General features: G+C 43.5%; 1 non-coding gene across 1 annotated transcript; it reads right to left on the bottom strand.

Moving 5' to 3' along the window:
- Positions 1-1,216: 1,216 nt before the first annotated feature.
- On the bottom strand, positions 1,217-1,323 carry LOC136478765 (small nucleolar RNA R71). The gene has a single exon (XR_010764476.1). It is a non-coding gene; the product is annotated as a small nucleolar RNA R71 (small nucleolar RNA).
- Between the last annotated feature and the right edge of the window lie 18,912 nt (positions 1,324-20,235).

The following is a 20,235-nucleotide window of genomic DNA, read 5'->3' as shown; positions in this document are numbered from 1 at the left end:
GTTCCCTCTGGTACATGGTGGCGCCCACACCATAAACACGCGGTGTTGGTATTTGTTAACGCACATAGAAAAATCCGCAAGCGCATGAATATCACTGTAGCTTTCACCCGGGAGTATTCCAAGGTATCGTATTTATCCATAGGGGAATAATGGTTAAAGAAGTTGATAGTTCACCATCATGTATCTACTAAACAGTATACCAACTATATTAAAGTGGGGGTAAGTGATGATAACGATAAGAGTTATGAATAATAACACACACATAGGAGAATTCCATGGTAAAATAAATGAGTAGTCTAGCCAAATTGAGAGGACAACGAGTGAGTTCAAGGTTCCTAAATATTTCTCTATTACTTTGGTTCTTTTCTAGTTTAGACGAGAGGGTATAGGGTAGATATAGCGATCACACACAATAACACTTTGGAGCAGCAGTACATTTTTGACCCTCGAGGGGGTGAGAAAGCATGGTTGGGGGAAGGCTGCCTAAAGCTCTATAAACACCAATCCAAACATGGTGGATTACAAAGGCCTGACAGAGTTGTCACCTCTAGGGCTACTGTTGATACCAGAAGTGACAAACGGGTAAACCGCAAGCGTATGGTTGTTAATGTAGCCTTCACCAGGGTATCACCGAGCGAAGTGCTACATGATAGTTCTATGCGCTTGCGAAATCCCATCCTATAGACATAAGAAGTATCAACAAGCGCGCATTTCTAGCGCCATTGTTGGAGAAGGCAACTAGCATAAGATTCCATTCGGTCGAGAGATCTGCTAACTAGGCTTTCAGCCATCCTTTAGCAGTCTTCCAATCCTGTTTTCCCTTAAAACTTACTACCACCCAGCATGGTTATGGCCAACAAGACCATCCATGAGTTCTTTGCACCCTCCACCGCTAACGTGGCCATAGGCCCTAATGTTATCAATGGGGATGCTAACTTTGAGCTTAAGCCAGAGTTAATCACGATGGTGCAAGCTAATCCTTTTTGTGGGAAAGCCCACGAGGATGCTAATGCGCATCTGCAACACTTTTTGGAGATATGCAGCACCTTTACCATCAAGGGAGTGACCCAAGAGGCCATACGCCTTTGACTTTTCCCCTTCGCTTTGTTGGGAAAATCGATGCAATGGTTCTACTCTAACCTGCAACGCTGTAGACACATGGGATAAGTGTTCTATCGCTTTCCTAGTTAAGTTCTTCCCAATGGGTAATACCAATGCTCTTCGCAACAAGTTCTCTAGTTTTCAACAACTAGCTGATGAATCAATTCCCGAAGCCTAGGAACAAATGCAAGAGTATGTCTCTACATGCCCGCATGAAAGCCCTAGTTTGGTTTTGGTTAATTGATGAAACCTATTGGACTAATCCTTGAGCTAAGTGTGTAGAAAAGATAGGATGGTCCATGGCCAAGTGATGGAGCAAGATGAAGTCCATGGTGATGAAGGTGGACATGTGATGATGATCAAGCTCCAATTTGGAAAAGAAGAAATAGAAAAACAAAAATGGGCTCATGGCAAAGGTAAATTTGATAGGGACATTTTTGTTTCACCACTCAAGACACCATAGAGGGTGTGAGTGGGTTTAGGATAGATAGTCATACTATTAAGAGGGGATAATCATGGTTAAAATTGTTGTCTAGTGCCACTAGGTAAAACGATTCATGCATATGCATTAGGACCTAGTGTGCTAACTTTTAACCCATGAAAAATGCTTTGAAACATGCTAACACACGTGCACAATGGTGATACACTTGGTGTTTAGCACTTGGGAGCAAGGGTGAAGAGATAGAAGTTGAAAAGGAGGTGAAGAGAGGGACCGGACCCTGAGTCTTGGTTGGACCGAACCCAGGAGGGCAGAGTCCGATCACTAACCCTAGGTCTCAGCTAGACCTGCTGGCCGGACAGGACACGGTGCTAGAACACGACCAGACTTAGTTCGCAAAATCTGGTTGAACAGCGTGTGTGCGAGGAGGCAACGTGGCCTGATGAGATGAACCGGACCCTATAGTTGGTGGGTCTAGTTGGTTGGTCTAGATCGCATTGAGGATCCGAAGAATTATTTTGTGAGACAGAGAGCGACCAAAAGTGACCGAACTCTACTATTTAGAGTCCGGACCTAGGGACTGGACCTGGTCTGGAGGAGAAAATTGTCTCGGGGCACTCTCTAGAAGTGACCGGACCCTGCGCAGCACATTGATCGGACTCTGGCTGGCGAGTCCGGTCCAAAGCTCTCTGTGTGTGCGCATGCACGTTCAGATGCAGCTGAGAAGGGGACCGGACCCTAGGGTCTGAGTTCGGTCCAGAGTGTTTCAGCGCGAGGTGAAGTATCCATTGGAGATCAGCGGTCGTCGTTGAATGGAGTGAACATGTGGCAGCATCTAGTGGACCAGACCTACGGTGATGGTCTAGACCAGACTCTGAGTCAGGGTCCTGTTGACCCATAGTGAACCCAATGAAAGGGTATAACGGCTCTATTCTTTTGGGGGATCTATAAATACTTGTTGGCTAGCTCTATCTCATTCTCTTGGACATTTTGAGCATCCATACACTTATTTGAGCTGAATCAAAGTTCTCCCACTCAATCTCTTGCTTAATTGTGCATCCAAGTGAGTTGAGAGTGATCCAAAGTGCATTTGCTTGAGTGACTGCATCTAGTGGCACTTGGGGATCATTCTAGCTATTCTTTTCTTGTTACTCTTGGTGTTTGCTGACACCTGGATGGCTTGGAGTAGTTTGAGGAGGTTGGCATGAGTTGGCGATTGTTTGTGGCTATCTCTCTGTGGATTTGTGAGGGGTTCTTGACCTTTCCCTAGCGGAGAGCCAAAAGGTACTCTAGTGGATTGCTCGTAGCTTGTGGATCCTCATCTTGTGTTGGTTGTGCGGCACCCAATTGTGGGTTAGGCGTGTGATGCCTATTAGCGTCTGAACCACCAAGTGAGTGAATCACTACAATGGGGACATAGCTTGCCGGCAAGCAAATGAACCTCAGAGGAAAAATCATTGTATCAATTGGTATTTATTGTGATTGATTTTTTGCTTGCCTGGCTCGGTATACTCCTCTCTACCTCACCCTTGTATTGACTTTCATATATTTGTATAGTGGTAGTAGTGGTAGTTAGTGTAGTAGCTAGTTAGTGTTTAGCTAGAAGTAATTAGCTCTTTACCTTGTTCTAGCTAGTTCACTAGTTTAGCTAAGTAGCAACCTAGCCATTGTGTGCCTAGAGACTTTACTTAACTAGAATTATGGATAGGTGGCTTGCAACCTATCGTGGGGTTAGAACCACGACAAGTATTGTTGTTCGAGTCGATGTCAGAGTATGTGTCTGTGTTGGCTCGGGTGGACTCAAGAACACAAGAATCATAGAGAGGACGCAACGGTTTATCCTGGTTCAGGCCAATTGATGCCCTATGTCAGTAGATGATGATCCTTATACTTAAGAGCACCCAAAATTGGGGGGTTACAGTAGAGTGTACTAGAGGAAGAGAGAGATTTGGTAGGGGGTTAGCTCGGTGCTAATCCTAGATTACCTCGCCGTCGGTGGAGTCTTCCCCTCGTTGGAGAGGAGGAAGATGATGGGATATGGAGGAGGAGCTCTCGGTGCCCCTCTTTGGGTTGCCCTACTCTCGGTGCTGAGCAGGAGCAGATCGATGAGGAATGGAATGATCTATCTCGGATCGTCCTCCCTGCTCTGGGTTCTGACCTCCCCTTATATTCTGATGTAGGTCGGGTACATAGCAGTTTGGGTGGCTGAGTCTATGGCCTACATGCGCCGAAGTCCAAGAAGGTCTTGCAGTGTCGCTCTGTAGACCATTGTGGTGTCATGGAGTCGAAAAAGCCTTGGGCATCGTCCGACTGCTCTGTTTTGATACTCTGCGTGTTAGGCTATGTCGGCTTGGACCAGCCTCCCCTAGGTGCGCCTTTTGGAGTCTCTTCTTGGTGGTGAAGGAGGCTGGCTCGAGGGGCTAACATGTAGACCTAGGAGCCCCTGAGCCCCTAGAGGCCATGGAGGAACTTGTCTTCTTATGTCACGCTCCATGCATGACCCTATCGGGGAAGTGGCCAACAGAGCCATGCCCAAGGGGTAGCACTAGGGAGCCCCAAGCCTCGATGGCTCGAGGCATGTCTTCTTGTGCTCGGGCCTTGGCTAGCGCCAAAAGGCTGGGAATGAGTGAAGGATTAGGTCTGGGCTCCCATAAATCAGGAGCCCATGGCTCGGGCGAGCCCCCGAGCTTTGAGCAGAGGCGGCGGGCATGCTTGAGCTCAGCCTTATCCCTTAGTCTGAGGGTGCGCACGAGCATTCCCAATGGGTATTGTTGACACCAAAATTTAGTTCATAATCAGAGAGCCTTAAGGGTAGAAATTATCAAGGAAAGCCAGGATGTTCGATCGAATTGGCTAACTAAATTGCCAGCAAGAGCGACTAGTAAGGTGACATCATCATTTCAAGGGGATGAGCCCTATCGGCAGGATCAGCAAGACATGAAGCGAGAAGACACGTCGGATTCCATAGAAGGGAAAGATTGGAGTCCAAGTTATCTTAAATTAGGAAGTTTTATTTTCCAAGTTTTGTGATCGGTCTTGTTCGACTTGGACTCGTAGTCAAGCCTCGGGTATAAATATTAAACCCCGGCTATTGTAATAGACATCTTTCATCGATCAACCAAACAAGTACCTTTACTTTTTGGCTCACGCCACCCCTTAGGAGTAGGAGTAGAGTAGATTTCGATGAGTTCTTTGGGCAAGCAGGGCTGCATCGAATGACTAGACCTCCGGCTTGTTTGTGAGTATCCATCATGACTTATATTGTTACTTCTGAGGCTGCAACAGACGACTGATCTCTTGCAAGTCGCAGTATAAGTTAGTTGTTGATCTATATTGTTATTTATAAGGCTGCAACAGATGACTGATCTCTTACAAGCCGTGGTATAGATTAGTTATCGATTCGTATCAACCTTTATAAGGCTGCAACAAACGACTAATCTCTTGTAAATGTTGGTATTGATCAAAGTTATCGATATTGTGTTAAATACTTTACTGTTTAATATAATATCACCAATTTTCCGATCTAGATTGAGATTGGTTGGTCTTTCTATTTTTATCTATTGTCTGCTAATTATTATCATAGTTGAATTCAACTCTTGACATTAGATCCTGTTTTGATGACTAATCTATCTTGATCTTGATCATACACGGCGGGTGTTTAAAGTCATGTTCTATTAAGAGATAGATTCATTGATCGCTAGTATCCGGTATGACTCCACTATCAACGTTGCATCAGCCTACTCGACCTATTGATAGCATGTCAGATCGGACATTGTTGGTTAGTAGATCTATCTATTAAGAAGAGCATGGCATCAAGCCACCCGCTATGTCTCCATCGGCTATTTAGACGATGGCCTGAGCCTCCACGCGTATAACATGCTTTCACAATTTTCTTTGTGATGTAAATAGATCTATCGGCTACTAGTCTCTGATCTAGGGTCCTACTATCAATGCTACATCAGACGACTCAACCTGTCGATGGTATAATAGATTGGGCCTAATTGTTTGTAGGTTTATTTATATCCAACGGATTAATGATCGTATGTTATACGACAAGATCACCAGAATCGACTGTTTTAGCTGATAGCCCTATTTGTCAAGGATGTACTGGCTATTTACATACTTTTACTTATTCTTATCCTGGTTTAAAACTAGTATGTTTCTCACATGTATGCTTACACGCCTATCCTTACATCCTCTTCCATGTTTTCATGATCATCGGCTAAGTTAGATCCACGTAACCGAGTAAATAATAATTGCTGATATGCTTGTTTTGTTTACTTTACATCATGAACATGCTGGATATCGACTCTCTAGTCGATAGCCTCATCTTGCTGGCCACTTGGTCGTATATTTGGAACTGTCTGGACAAACACTAGCATGTACCACCTTAAATTACTGATCAACTTTCTCTCCTTATCAATTGCAGGGTCAAATTGACTAGCACTTTATGTGTTGACACCAAAATTTGGTTCAAGAAGAAAGGATCTCAAGGTCTAAATTCATCAAAGGAAAGCTGAGATATTCAGCAAGGATCGGCTAACCATGTCGCCATCAAATAATTAAGATGACATCATCATTCTGAAGGAGTGGGCCCTATCGACAGAATCGGCAAGGCATAAGGCAAGAAGACGCATCGAACTTCATAGAAGGGAAAGATTGAAGCCCAAGATATCTTAATTTAGGAAGCTTTGTTCTTGTTTCCAAGTTTTGTGATCAGTCTTATTCGACCAGGACTCGTAGTCAAGCCTCGGGTATAAATATTAAACCCTGGCTATTGTAATAGACATCTCTCATCGATCAACCAAACAAGTACCTTTACTTTTTGGCTCACGCCACCCTTTAGGAGTAGGAGTAGAGTAGATTTCAATGAGTTCTTTGGGCAAGCAGGGCTGCATCAGACGACCTAACCTCTAGCTTGTTTTTGAGTATCTATCACATCTTATAATATTACTTGTGAGGCTACAACAGACGACTGATCTCTTACAAATTATGGTATAGATTAGTTATCGATTCGTATCAACCTTTACAAGGCTATAATAGATGACTGATCTCTTGTAAATGTTGGTATTAATCAAAGTTATCGATATCATACTAAATAGTTTACTGTTTAACACAATATCACCAATTGCCCGGTCTAGATTGAGATTGGTTGGTCTTACTATTTTGATCTATCATCGGCTGATTATTATCACGGTTGAATTTAATTCTTGACGTTAGATCTTATTTTGATGACTAATCTATCTCGATCTCTATCATACATGGCGGGTGTTTGAAGTTGTGTTCTATTAAGAGATAGATTCATTGACCGCCAGTATTCGGTATGACTCCGTTATCAATGCTGCATCAGCCGACTCGACCTATTGATAGCGTGTTAGATTGGACATTGACGGTTAATAGATCTATCTATTAAGAAGAGCATGGTGTCAAGCCACCTGCTATGTCTCCATCGACTATCTAGCCGATGGCTTGAGCTTCCACGTATATAACATGCCTTCATGATTTCTTTGCGATACAAATAGATCTATCAATCACTGGTCTCTGATCTAGGGTCCTAGTGCTAATGCTGCATCAGATGACATGACATGTTGATGGTACAATAGATTGGGACTAGTTGTTTGTAGGTTTATTTATATCCAACAGATGAGTGATCGTATGTTGTACGACAAGATCATCGGAATCGGCTATTTTAGCCGATAGCTCTGTTTGTCGAGGATGTACTGGCTATTCACATGCTTTTACTTGTTCTTATCCTGGTTTAAAGCTAGTAGTTTCTCACATGCATGCTTACATGCCTATCTGTACACCTTTTGCATGTTTTCATGATCATCGGCTAAGTTATATCCATATAACCGAGTAAATAATAATTGTTGATATGCTTGTTTTGTTTATATTACATCATGAACATGCTGGATATCGACTCTCTAGTCGATAACCTTATCTTGCTGGCCACTTGGTCGTATATTTGGAACTGTCTGGACAAACACCGGCATGTTCCACCTTAAATTACTGATCAACTTTCTCTCCTTGTCAATTATAGGATCAAATTGACTGGCATGCCCTCGATCATGACCATCCGGTCCAGTGTCCACCCTTTAAGCCAAGAGAGAGCTCAGGATCTGCTCCGCGTGGTTTCTTTTGGCTTGCTTCATGTGCCCGACGGTGGAGAACGACCTGATCACTTTTTCCATCCACACGATCTTGGCATGCTCGGTGGGACCACAATCATCGACATGGATAATCAGACGATCCTCAAGGTCCACCTTAAAGACCTGCCCAATGACTAGAAGGCACTCATTGAGCAGGTGGCAGAAGAATTCAGAGAGAAGTGGTTGTTGTCTTATAGTAGGACACGCGATTCAGTCATTCAGAAGACTCTCCTATCAAGCATCCTCCTGCATGGACAAAGTGAAGATGTTGAAGCAAGGACTACTGCTCATTTGGTCCACAAGACTATTCATGAAGCCTTTACAAACCATAATAAGGTGTTGGCCAATACGATTGGTAATGTTTTAAAAGAAATCTTCTTTGGAGTGCTAGTTGATCAAGTTGGGCCAGCATACTCTAATGGCTTTAATCCTTCAGCTATGGGAAACAACATACCTGGTTCTAGTCAGTAGTCGAACGGTGGGTAGTTCCAACTACCACCAATACAGTAGCTTCTAGGAGGACAAGCTCAAGATCAGACCCTGCAAACAACAAGGGGGCAAAATCAAGTTCTGCCAGCCATAGGGGGGGCAAGGTCAAGCCCTACCAATGGCAGGGGGCAAGCTCAGATGACAGGGGGGCAACCACCAGCACAGAAATCACCAAGTGCCCCTGTCACGCATTTAGTCTAGTAGCCAACCTCTCTGCTACTCAACAGGTTGTGCAATAGCTGGCTCAGGGAAGATTCAATACTTCCTATCAAATGCCTCAGTCGGCCCATAAAATTGCTCCATCAGTATAGAGGATCATAAAGAATATTGATCCTAATTACTTCAATAGTCGATTGCAAGGGTATGCAACTCATAATGCTCAGATCAACTATCCAGAGGGATATCACCTAGTTTCTTATGCCAGCACATACGAGCTCATGCCACATCTTGGGTATCAGAATCCTTACAGTCATAATGCTTAGCAACTTTAGCGGCTTTAGGCCTAAGGGCAAATGTCTCTGGCTCAAAATCAATAAGTTCAAGTACAAGGATCTCAACCTCAGGCTCAAGGGCAGCAGAGATAAGAAGTTGCTGGCATGGACACTAATGAGTTTGTCAACTGGATAACTGCTATGATGCAAAGCTAGTTCGGTTTGAAACCTAAAGGATAGGTTGGCTCTTACCAGCGCCCATACCTAGCCTGGTATGATATTGTGTAACTCCCACCATGCTATGGAGTCCTAGATTTCTCCAAATTCACAAGGGTAGATAAGATGACAACCATGGAGCATATCAGCTACTATCTTATTCAGCTTGGAGAAGCATCTATTGAGGAGATGCATAAAGTTAGATTCTTCTCCTTGTCCCTATCTAGACTGGCCTTTAGTTGGTTTTCATCGCTAGAACCACACTCAATCATTGGGTGGGCCGATATGGAGAATGAGTTCCATGCATATTTCTATAGTGGGACAGGAGAGAAGAAGATTACAGACTTGACAAACATGAGGCAAAGAAACAATGAGTCAAGCTCTGAGTTCATTCAAAGGTTTAGAGAAGTAAGGAGTCATTGCTACTCATTGAATCTGTCTGATGGCCAATTGGCTGAATTGGCCCTTCAAGGGATGTCTCCGTTAATCAAAGAGAAGTTTGATGGCTAGGAGTTTGAAAGCTTTTCCCATTTAGTTCAAAGAGTGTCTGCCTTTGAGAATCAGCACCGAGCCCTGCACAAAGAGAAGTATTTGAAGGGTACTGCTGCTATGATAGATCCCTATGATGTAGACTCTGATAGAGATGATCCAGAAGTTGTGATCGCCAAATGGACATGGGGCAAGGCTCCTATATCTTGTCCATGGGTAAAGGAGACAGAGAATACCTATGACTTTGATGTTAGGAAGGCCGATAGGATCTTCGACTTGCTGCTAGAGAAGAAGCAGTTGAGATTACCCACAAATCATGTGAACCCTTCAGCTAAAGATCTCAAAGGGAAGAAATACTACAATTTCCACAATGTTACCAGCCACAGTACCAACAAATGCAGAATCTTCCACTTTCATATTCAGAAGGCCATCGAGCAAGGAAAGATCAAGTTTGAGCCAGCTAAGAAACCGACGATGGACATAGATAAGCATCCTTTCCTAGGGGTGCATATGGTAGAGTTCTAGTTGGCTAGGGGAAAGACAAAGATCCAGATATCGGCTAACAAGTATGAACAACAACATAATCAGCAAAAGAACTGGTATGATTAAGGTGAAACGTCCAGAGCTGGTGCCATGCGTCCTCGTGTGACTTCTAGAATTTCATTGAACAAGTGGCAACACAAGAAGGAGAAGGACTACCAGTGCTAGCTTAAGGAAGAAGAATATGAGCGTCGATGCGAAGAAGAAAGGTATGAAAGAGAGCAAGCTGAGCTACACTAGAGTTGTCCTTTCTTCAGACACTGTTGGAACAAAGGTTTGAAATTATCTACGAGACATAACTGCTCGGAGTGTAGTAATTAATATGCAGAGTTTAGGCAATATCAAGCCAATCGCTGGTCCATCCATGAACATTTGAGTTATCAATCCAACGACATGGATCGGTGCATAAAAAAGGAGTTCATGATTGGCTAGGCAAGCGTATACATGATCAAAATTGGGCCGATCATGATGAAGAGAAAGAGCATGTTTGGATGGAAGACCAATGGTGCCCAGGAGGTCTGACAAGGAGCTAGAAAAGAAGAATTCAATGCTTAAGGAATAGAGAGTTATAAGCTTACAAATCTGTCAAACCCAGGACATGGTGTGTCAAGCAAACAGCCGACAAGGGTAAACCATCAGCTAATATTGATATGGTCTTCATCCTACCTATAGAATTCATAGCTCCTTCCAAGTATGAGCAAGAAGAATCCAATGAAGAAGGGAGTGATGGAGAATAATTAGGAGAAGCAGTGGCTCAGCTAACCCTCCAGTCCTAACAAGCTATATTTGACAAACCATCTCAACATCAGCACTTAAAAGCCTTATACATGAAAGGATTTGTCGATGGGAATAGTTGATGGAGGTGCTGCTGTCAATATGATGCCCTATACTACATTTCGCAAACTTTGAAAGGGTCCTAGAGATTTGCTTGAGGCTGATATGATGTTGAAGGACTTCGGTGGTAATGCATCTAAGACACAGGGGGTAGTCAGTGTCGAATTAACGATTGGGAGCAAGACTCGACCTACTCCTTTCTTCGTCATCGATGTCAAGGGAACATACAATCTGCACCTTGGTCATGACTGGATCCATGCTAATTGTTGCATCCCTTCGATAATGCACCAATGTCTTATCCAATGGTAGGGGGATAACATCGAAGTGGTTCTAGCTAACATGTCTGTGAGTGTGGCAACAACCGATCCATCATATTGGGAATTTGAATATTGTGAATGCTTCTCTGGCAGAATCTGGGAAGGAGGCGTCATCAAGATCAACGATGAACATCAACAGTCGATCGACGTAATACCCTACTCCTATGGTCTGTTGGTTTGTATTAGCGATCGTATGATATTGCATGTGTTTTGAGGGGGTCCCTGCCCACCTTATATAGTCTAGGGGTAGGGTTACAAATCAGTTAGATCTAGGAGATAACCAAAAAGTAATAATAGATTACATGAATCATAAGATCAAACGTATCCTAACAGATCTTGTAGTATCTTTAGGATATCTTCCTGGTGTCTTGCGAGGCACGCTGAGCAGCACCGTGCTCCGTAAGGCTTCGTCTTGTAGGCTGGACCACCCCTGGGGGCGTAGCCCATGTAGTCTGCCGTGGGTATCTAGGGTCATACCCCCCATAGCTAGTCCCTGAGCACCTTGTATCTGTTGTGCAACGCCGTCTTGAGCTTGTCTAAGCAGGTGTGAACAATGCCGAGCAGTCAGACTCATAGTCCAACCACCATAATGAGTCGACGAGCAATTGTGAACCATCGCCGAACATAGTATCCCAAGTAAGGCTTGCCAAAAGGATGTAAGGAGCTCAAGTTCAAAATCGAAAATTTTCTCGCTGTCAACCAAGTGTGCCCACTTAGAGTCCAACCACGAGAAAGGGAGGTAATCGTCTTCAACTTTAGGAGGCACAGAGTCTTCCAGATTAGAGAAAACACATTCACTACAAGGTGAAGTGTGCCCACTTAGTCCCCAAGCCTGACAGTAGGTGACGTAGTCATGTGATGCCAGGGTCCAGAAAGTAGAAGAAAGGCCAAAGACTAGCCGAGCAGGCAACTAGTCCATGGGTGGAGCCCTAAAATGAAAAGCGTAGTCACCGCAAGGTGAAGTGTGCCCACTTAGTCCCTGAGCCTGACAGTAGGTGATGTGGTCACGTGGTGTTAGGGTTAGAAACAACAATAACCAGAAGAAAGTCCCCAGTGTGGTGAGGAACTAAGTCATGATGATGACATAGTCCCTGAGCCATAAGTGGAAATCTCGAGTGAATCAAATCGTGGAGAAAAAGCTAGAGTAATGGCTATACAGTAGAAATTACTGAGCCTTGATGACATTGCACAGAAGTCAATGAATATTTGGTGTGCAGTTCCAAGTTGCATCGAAAAAATGGGTGACATGGGCCGTAGTTGTGTGGAAGCCCAGACAATGGCCCAGCGTGCCGCTTTGAGGAATTCGGAAAGGCACAAATCGTGGTGCGGTTTCCCAAAAACCCTTAAATGCGAAAAGTAGAGAGAGTGTCTTTATAACTACACCTCTGCACTCCATGCCCCCACCTTTGCCACTGTGCCACTTCATCTTCCTCCTCAGCCCTCGCACTTCCCGATTCACACTCATAGGCGCTCTGCCGCTAGGGCTAGAAAGCTTACGCAAAGGAGATAGTTCCGATCCAGATCTGAGGGATGGCATGGAAGAGGGAAGGTGTAACCCAAAGAAGGTGGCCGCCGGAGCAAGCCATGACAAGGAATGGGTGCCATCACTCATGGGGGAGTTGGAGCTCAACGAGATGGTGGAGGCGGACGTTCTTCCTAACCGAGTCACCGCCGGATGGCACCCAGCCAACGGTGAGCCCTATCCGATGCCACACACTGATGAAGTCATAGTATTTGAAGATTATTTCTAGCGTGGATTAGGACTTCTGGTACATCTGTTCTTGCGGGATTTGTTGGGGTTCTGGGGAGTGAGCCTGTGCAATCTGCATCCGAACACGATCTTGCACATTGCTATGTTTATCCATTTCTGCGAGGCATATCTTGGCATTCTTCCCCACTTCAATCTTTTCCGACACCTGTTTTGGCTGAAGAAGAATGGCGGGGCTAGTTCCAAGGTGGTCGGCGGAGTGTATCTATAGCTTTGTGATGGGATGGCGGGCAAGTACATTACTATGCCACTAAATACCTCGCTGAAGGGGTGGAATGCCAGGTGGTTCTACATGAAGCAGAGTCATCCTACCATCTAGTGTGACATCGACCAAATTCCAAAGAACCAGAAGAGCTGGTCAAAGAAGCCGACCAGTGCTAATATGGATCAAGTGAAGGAGCTCCTTGGGCTGATGAAGGGCTTGAAGGTGAATGGAGTGGTTGTGGCGGTGAGCTTCATAGTGCGCTGCATCTAGCCCTACAAGGAGAGGGCCCATCCGGACTTTGACTTCAAAGGAGACACTGACGGCACTCAGGAGATGTTAGAGAGACTGACGAAGAAGACTTTGCTACGTCAGGCCGCAGAGCTATTTGCTCCAAACATGCCATTTAGTGTGCTAGGGTAGCTGAGAGACTTCAATTGTACATGAACCCACCTCCTCAGGTAAAAATCTCGACTATTGTTCCTGATGATTTTATCTCGTGCCGGTGTTGAGCAGTGAACTGATTCGCTTGTTGAAAGATCCATTTGCAGGAACAAGCGGCGTACTTCTCGGGCATGCCGAGGAGTGATTGGTCGAAGGCAGAAGACGCCAGGCCAACCACTTAGCTAGAGGATGGTGCCGTCAGCACCTCATCTGAATCTAGAGGCGTAGGTGCTGGTCGGACGGAGAGTTCCCCCCTAGTGTCGGAGAAGGTCCGAAGGAAAAGGGCAGCGCAAGATGAGCTGGCCCAAAAGAAGAGGAGAACAACAGATGTAGCTCCCCGCAAGCTGGGTGGCAGCTTGCTTGGTGTCGTTCGGACCGCTCAGACAAAAAGTGCGGCGATATCCGATTGGTCGGATGACAACAAGGCTCCCGTAGCTCCCCCTCCGAGCACTAATGCACCATCACACAACATGTGTGCGGGGGTGCAATCGGAGGGAGGGGAAGGAGTCCCGAGCAGCAGGCAGAAGAGACATCGACGGCGGAAGCCACAAGACCACCTACCTAGGCCACGAGGGTTGACCCTAGGGCAACGCCTGGGTGCTCGGGGAGGCAGCGTCGGTTCAAAACCATCTACCGGGAAGCTGATGTGTAAGTATCTTTGCCTTGGGAACAGTAGCTTTCCGATTTTCATAGTTGTGGTGACCAATGAGCTGATCTGATGCAGAATAGGGAGCGCAGATGTGGCAGAACCTCCTAAATTATAGGGCCCATATGCACTTGTCACTGTCCAACGACCTTTGACATCCATGCACATGTTCCTGGTAACTTAAGAAGTCTGTCGGGTGTCCTCGGGGAACCCCGAATCATCCATGATTTTTTAGCAGGATCACATTATAGAGTTATTGCAGTATTACAACATTTATTCAAATATATACATCAGAGTAAAAATAGCAGAAGACTTACAATAACATAGTTTACAAACCATTTGTTTCAAACCATACAATTAAGTTCGATACTTATTACAAACCAAAGTAGTGGAGTGGCATTATACATAATACAAAACACACAATAGAACTGCCCTGCCCAAGGGCCACACATTTACTTCTCATCGTTAGATCGAACAATAGTCATATAGTATAATCCAAAACAGATCCGCTCATGAGGCTCACCTGCAACAAGGGTCAACGAACCCTGAGTACAAAAGTACTCAACAAGACTTAACCGAGATAAGAACTTATAAACTCAGGAATGCAGGCTTAGGGATTCAAGGTATAGATTTAGCAATCATCAAAGTTATTTTGCGTAAAAGCTTTTTAACAAAATCCTTTAATTCGACATTTAAAACTTCATAAAATCATATACAAAGATGACACGATCCGTATTGAGATCATGAAACTTCATATCCAACGCCTTCTCAAATTTCAGTTATTAAACTACGATGATGAACAGAGAAGTGAGTCTCCATAACCGAGGAGCAACGACGATTCGAACCGATTATAACCCAGCTGGGGATTCCAGACCACACGACATATGCAGGTCCCCGACCTACATATACCAACCTATTCTTGAATCCTCTAAAACAAGAATGGGTCCGCGCCACCCGAGAATACAGTACTCCACCAATCCAGCCCATTGCCATGTGGGTACACGCTATTCCTGCCATCTCTCCACTCCTAGTGCGCGAGTAGCCATTCTCGTAATAGAATAGCCAAGTTAAGGCTTACTAGAGTATGTGGTTAGTACTACAAAGTCTCACCGCACACAGTTTAACAACGGTATGGACCTTAACCGACACAGACGGAAGGAACCCGCTCACAAGACCTCCATGTCTTGTGGCTCACACATACCGAGTCCACCCGGTCTAGATTTATTACTTCTCATGCTCATATCACATGATAACATAAGTAACCAAAGATCCATTTAAAACCTATAGGTGATAGGTAATAACCCGACTTTGACCTGTCTAAGCATGGCTAAGCATAACTAGACATTTATGACGTAAAACGGGTAACAAGGTAGGTACGGAAAAACAATGTTGGTAATGCACCAATTAGGCTTTTACTTAACTCCTAATCACTTAATGCAGTACAGAAAAGCAAAAGCGAAATTAATTTGTAAAACACAAGGTAGGGTTGTATGCATCTGGGGCTTGCCTTCGTTGACGGAAAAGTCCGGTTCCTGCGACGTTTCACAAGTATTCGATCCGACCTCAATAGATGGATTACCCTCCTCCGTAACTTGATTAACTACCACGTGTTCACCTTCGTTCACTACACGTAGTAACAATGCCAGGTTTAACATGATGCGGAATACGAAACATGATGCTTGATGATGGATGTAAAATTAATAAATCGAATACAACTTTTCTTCGTGGTACAGTTACAAGTCAAACTAACTAAACCTTTCCGGAATACTAACATCAATTGCCAAAGATCATTACCAACTAATGACCCAAGGACATCACTCAATCAAAAATTCAAACAAAACCTAAATCACTAAAGGTTACTATTTGCTTTTATGAATTAATTATTTAATTAATAATTATGAAATAAATCAACTTGTTCCAATTGACCTCAAAATTTTTGTAATTGTTTATCATATGATAAGTAAGTGGCAAAACAAATTTCATAATTTTTAGCCAATTAAATAAGCCTAGAAAAATCATGGAAATCCATTTATTAATAAATTGAGCAATTTTCATCACATTCAGAAATTGCTGAAAAATAACATTTCACATTTTTCTTAAATAATATACATCACAGAGAGGTCACACAAAAATTTTCATAATTTTTGGAGCTTCAAATAAATCTACACAAAAATAACAAAAAACAGATACTATTCATTCAATTCTGAAAATAGAAAAATCCAATTTGAACGCTGTGTCACTGACATCGGGTCCCACCTGTCATCCCTAACCTCGCGCGTTTGACCACGCCGGCGACTACGCTGACCGACGTAAAGTCGTCGACGATGAGTCCAATGGCGATGGCCAAGGTACCAAAACGATCACCATGACTAGGCGCATCGATTGACGTCCCTATCTGTACTGATTACGACCCTATACTAGCTCGACGTCGGGCATGGCGAACGCGGTGTCTCGGTGACACTACGTCGGCGAAACAAGGTCGGTAACAGTCAAACTAAGCGCTTAGAAAGGATCAGCATCTCACCCCGAATGTGTTGAAGCAAAGAACGAGGCCGGAGAAGCTACGGTGACGCGGGTCGACGGTGATAGCGGTCACGGCGGAGCAGACTTCGTCGACGACGGTGTTTTGGTGACTGCAGTGGGAAAAATGACCAAGCAAGAATGGATTAAGCACCACAACATCAAGATGAAGCTGTAGGGGCAACAAGCAAGGGCAACGGCTCACCGAATGACGCTGGCCGCGGTGAAACAGAATCTTGGGTGAGGTTGCCAGCCGCGAGGAAGAAGGATTGCTAGCGGCGGTTCCTGGCAGAATCAGACGACCACAGTAGGATGGCTAGGCACACAAGGAGTAGGCGAAACTAATGGATGCTTTGCTGCGATGGTAGAGGCACTGGTTCGACGACGAGGGCTCGCCGGAGATATGCAAGAGCGACGGAAAAAACAGAGCATCGAAGGGAAGGTCGACAACGGCGTCTCGGTACTTATAACGCGGCTCAAAAGCTCAAGGAAGCCATGATGGAGCCCTTTCCCGTGCCAGTCCAACACCACAGACGGCCACGATGTGCCTCGAACGCCGAAGAAGGTCGCCGGCCATGTAGCTTAGGCGGTGAACACTGTTCACAGTAATTACAGAATTGCCATTCATTTTCAAATTCAAATTACTCCCAAATTTGTATAGCAACTCAAAAATCTCCAAAAATAAAAGTTGTTCAAAATTCAAAGTTCTACAACTTTTCTTTTATAACCAACACCTAATTTAGTCTACATTTTGAAATGAACTTTTGAATTCAAATAGAGAATATTTAACGAATTACGCCTTTTCGAATGACTTCAAATTTTTCATAATAACTTTGAAAACTCCAAAAACAAACTTTGTATAACTTGACAAGATCTACACTTTTTCTTTTAGGCTCAACCCCAAAACATGCTTAGATTTTGAAATGAGTTTTCAGGGTAGAATTTAAATGCTGAAAATCAGGGTTTTCTTGAAAATTCAAATCCAAACCAAATTTTGAACTTAATTCAAACAATTCAATTCAACACTCATAACATAAATGTAAACTTGTTTTAGTGAATGCATATCAAAGTTTGCAATATGTACAATGCCTTGCAATGCATATGATGACATGTCCTGTTTTTAATATTTAAACACCCGGGGTGTTACAATCCTTCCCCCTAAAAGAAATCTCGCCCCGAGATTCAAAGCCATAGGGTAAGTAAAGGAAAAGGAAATATGTCAGTTCAAAAACATCCAAAACCTATCCATAAAACAGCTAAGGTCCCTTTACAAAACACAATTTGTAACAACCTAGCTCAACTAACATTACTCTATATTGACGCAAGAAACTCTGGAAATTTTTCTAACAAGTAATCTTCTGATTCCCAAGTAGCTTCTTCTTCTGAATGTTGATTCCATTGTATCTTGTAGAACTTGATTGTCCTCCTTTGAGTAGCACGATCTTTCTGATCCAAAACTCGGATAGGATATTCGAAATAAGTCAAATCGGGTTCAAGTTCCACTTCTTCAACCTCAACATTCTACTCAGGCACTCGGAGACACTTCTTCAATTGAGAAATATGGAACACATCATGTACAGCTGCGAGATGTTCTGGTAATTTCAAGCGATATGCCACTTTTCCATACCTCTCCAAAATTTGAAATGGTCCAATATATCGAGGTGCCAACTTGCCTTTAACACCAAAACGGGTAACTCCCTTCATTAGTGATACTTTTAGATATACAAAATCTCCTTTGTTAAACACCAATGGTCTACATCGTCTATCCGCATAACTCTTTTGTCGAGATTGAGCTATCTTCAAATTACTTTGTATTTGCTTAACCTTGTTTTCTGTTTCTTTCACAAGGTCAACTCCAAAGAATCTTCTTTCTCCAGGCTCAGACCAACTCAGCGATGTTCTGCATCTATGACCATAGAGTGCTTCAAATGGAGCCATTCTAATGCTTTCCTGATAACTATTGTTGTATGAGAACTCGGTCAAAGGTAAGCATTCGTCCCACTTATTGGAATAGTTAAGGACACAACACCTTAACATATCTTCAAGTACTTGATTGACTCTTTTAGTTTGTCCATCAGTCTGTAGATGATAAGCTGTACTATACAGGAGCTTGGTACCCAATGAAGAATGCAACTGTTTCCAAAAACTGGAGACAAACTGTGTACCCCTATCGGACACAATAGTCTTGGGTACTCCATGGAGACTCATAATTCGCTCTAAATACATCTTGGCATACCGTATAGTGAGATATGTATTCTGAACTGGAAGAAAATGTGTTGATTTGGTTAGTCGATCGTCAAATCCCTTTGATGTCTTGGGTAGACCAACAATAAAATCCATACTTATGTCCTCCCACTTCCAAGATAGAATAGGTAATGGTTGTAATTCACCAGCATACCTCAAATGTATAGCTTTCACCTTTTGACAAGTATCACACTTTGCTATGTATCTGGCAATCTCTATCTTCATTTTGGTCCACCAAAATCTTTGTTTCAAGTCATGGTACATCTTGTTACTTCCCGGATGAATAGATAACCTAGTAGCATGTGCCTCTTCTAGAATTGACTGCCGTAACTCAGAAACCTTTGGTACCACCAGGCGATCCTTGAACCATAACACACCTTCATCATCTATGCTGAAGCATTCTGCTTTTCCATTCCTGGCCCTTTCTTTGATATGGGCTATACCCTTGTTTTCTTTCTGAGCAACAATAACTTGATCTCAAATAGTGGCTTCAACAATTATGTTGGTCAAACTACCTTATTGAAATACTTCTACATTCAACTTCTCCATTTCTTGACATAAAATCAAACCCATTGTTCTTATTGCCAAACAATTGCAATAACTTTTGCGACTAAGGGCATCTGCAACCACATTTGCTTTACCGGGGTGATAATGTACTTCCAAGTCATAATCTTTAATCAGTTCTAACCATCTTCTTTGTCGCATGTTCAACTCTGACTGAGTAAAATATACTTTAAGCTCTTGTGGTCTGTATAAATATGGCACGTATTACCAAGCAGGTAATGCCGCCAAATCTTCAGAGCATGGACCACAGCTGCTAACTCCAGATCATAAGTTAGATAGTGTTCTTCATGTTGCTTAAGTTGCCTAGATGCATAGGCAATGACTCGGCCTTCTTGCATCAACGCACATCCAATACCAATACCTGAAGCATCACAATAAACATCAAACGGCTTCTTAATATCAGGTTGGGCTAATACTAGTGCAGTGGTCAATAGTCTCTTCAAAGTCTAGAAAGCCTCTTCACAATTAGTTGACCAGACAAACTTGACTTGGTTCTTCAACAACTCAGTTATGGACTTTGATACTTTAGAGAAATATGGAATAAACCGACGGTAATACCCCGCCAATCCTAGAAAACTCCGAACTTGATGAACTGTGGTTGGTGGTTTCCAATCAAGCACATCCTTCACTTTGCTTGGATCAACTGCAACACCTTCAGCTGACAAGACATGTCCAAGAAATTGTACTTCCTTAAGCCAGAAATCACACTTGCTAAACTTGGCATATAGTTGATGTTCTCTCAAGCGGGTCAGAACAATTCTAAGATGTTCCGCATGTTCTTTCTTATTCTTGGAATATACTAGAATGTCATCAATAAACACCACTACAAACTTGTCTAGCTC

Source organism: Miscanthus floridulus, chromosome 8, assembly GCF_019320115.1.
Source record: "Miscanthus floridulus cultivar M001 chromosome 8, ASM1932011v1, whole genome shotgun sequence".
NCBI classification, from domain to species: Eukaryota; Viridiplantae; Streptophyta; class Magnoliopsida; order Poales; family Poaceae; genus Miscanthus; species Miscanthus floridulus.
This window is presented reverse-complemented; position numbering and strand designations above follow the sequence as displayed.